This window comes from Tachyglossus aculeatus, chromosome 1 (assembly GCF_015852505.1).
Source record: "Tachyglossus aculeatus isolate mTacAcu1 chromosome 1, mTacAcu1.pri, whole genome shotgun sequence".
Lineage (NCBI taxonomy): Eukaryota > Metazoa > Chordata > Mammalia > Monotremata > Tachyglossidae > Tachyglossus > Tachyglossus aculeatus.
Window position 1 is genome coordinate 22,769,571 of NC_052066.1, and position 2,177 is coordinate 22,771,747.

The 2,177-nt window shown below is 47.5% G+C and overlaps 1 non-coding gene across 1 annotated transcript; it reads right to left on the minus strand.

The window, feature by feature from the left end:
* Positions 1–912: 912 nt before the first annotated feature.
* Positions 913–1,050, minus strand: LOC119934418. Its single transcript, XR_005452931.1, has one exon. It is a non-coding gene; the product is annotated as a small nucleolar RNA SNORA7 (small nucleolar RNA).
* Between the last annotated feature and the right edge of the window lie 1,127 nt (positions 1,051–2,177).

Consider the following 2,177-nt stretch of genomic DNA (forward strand, 5'->3'; position numbering starts at 1 on the left):
GAGGGAAGATAAGGAGCTCAGCCTTGGTCATATTGAGTTTTAGATGGTGGGCAGACATCCAGATGGAGATGTCCTGAAGGTAGGAGGAGATACGAGCCTGGAGGGAGGGAGAGAGAGCAGGGGTGGAGATGTAGATTTGGGTGTCATCAGCCTAATGATAGTTGAAGACGTGGGAGTGAATGAGTTCACCAAGGGAGTGAGTATAGATGGAGAATAGAGGGGACCAAGAACTGACCCTTGAGAAGCTCTTACGGTTAGGGGATGGGAGTGGGAGGAGGAGCCTGCAAAAGAGATTGAGAATGAATGGCCAGAGAGATAATAAGAGAACCAGGAGAGGACAGAGTCAGTGAAGCCAAGGTTGGATAACGTGTTGAGGAGAAGGGGATGGTCCACAGTGTTGAAGGCGGCTGAGAGGTCGACGAGGATTAGGATGGAGTAGGAGCCGTTGGATTTGGCAAGAAGGAGGTCATTGGTGACCTTTGGGAGGGCGGTTTCAGTAGAGTGGAGGGGAGGGAAGCCAGATTGGAGGGGGTCCAGGACAGAGTTGGAGTTGAGGAATTCGAGGCAGTGAGTGTAGATGACTCGCTCAAGGAGTTTGAAGAGGAAAGGTAGGAGGGAGGTGGGGCGATTACTGGAGGGGCCTGTGGGGTCAAGGGAGGGTTTTTTTAGGATGGGGGAGATATGGGAATGTTTGAAGGCAGTGGGGAAGAAGCCATTGGAGAGTGCGTGGTTGAAGATGGTAGTTAAGGAGGGAAGGAGGGAAGCATCGATAATTTTTATAAGGTGCAAAGGAATGGAGTCTTGGTAAAAAATGCAGAAGTGGTTTACCATTGCCTCCTTCCGTGCAGTAAACTCGAGTCTCCACCCTCGACTCTCTCCTATGCTGCTGCGGCCCAGCATGGGTGAGTTTTGACTTATAGCAGATGGCCTTCCACTGGCTAGCCTCTGTCCAAGCTAGGAATTGAATGAGTAGGTCTCTGCTTGACTCTCCCTCCCACAGCCGAGACTGGTAGAGTACTGGAAACTCTCCAGGTGTGACCCTAAGAGGGGACAACTATGACCACTAGAATCAAAACATCTACTGGTCTGTAACAAGTTCCCCAGCCAACGTAATCAGGGTTAGAGCAATGATACATTTGATATCAGCAGAAGTCTGAAGAAAGAGAAGGCCAATAATCTAGTTTTCAATGAATTGAAATTCATCTTCAGCCTCGTTTCTTTTAATATCTCATTTTTTTTCAGACCTCAGGCCCTGGCCCTATGCTATTTTGCATAGTTTGTTCTCCAGAGGAGTGTAATGATAAAATTATGGTGTTTGTCAAGTGCTTACTACGTGTGCCAAGCAATCTACGAAATACAAAATAGATCCCATATGAGACTCACAGTCTAAGTAGGAAGGAAAGTAGATACTGAATCCCCATTTTAGTAATAATGATAGCATTTGTTAAACACTTACTAAGTGCCAAACACTGGTAAGCAGGTTGTCCCACATGGGGCTCACAGTCTTCATCCCCACTTTACAGATGAGGGAACTGAGGCACAGAGAAGTCACGTGAATTGCCCAAAGTCACACAGCTGACAAGTGGTGGAGCCGGGATTAGAACCCACGACCTCTGACTCCCAAGCCCGTGCTGTTACCACTAGGCCTTGTTGCTTCTCATTTTGCAGATGAAGGAACTGAGGCACAGAGAAGTGAAGTGACTTGCTCAAGGTCACCCAGCAGAAAAGTGGCAGATCGGGATTAGAACCCAGGTCCCCTGACTCCCAGCCACTGCGCTTTCAAACTAGACCATCTGCTCCTCAATCAAACAATCAACCAGTTAGTCAATCAATCTGCCGGTTAATCATTCATTCATTCATTCATTCATTCAATCATATTTATTGAGCGCTTACCGCATGCAGAGCACTGTACTAAGCGCTTGGGAAGTACAAGTTGGCAACATATAGAGACGGTCCCTACCCAACAGTGGGCTCAGAGTATAGAAGTTAATCAGTCCATTAACCCATCACTCTGCTTCCAGCTCTCAGTTCTCCAGCTCAGTTTCCCCTCTGTCCCCCCACCACACCCATAATACAAAGCCTTTCGTGGTGATTGGCAGGTCAATCAATCAATCAATCAATCAGTGGCATTTATTGAGCATTTACTATGTGCAGAGCACTGTACTAAGTGCTTGGGA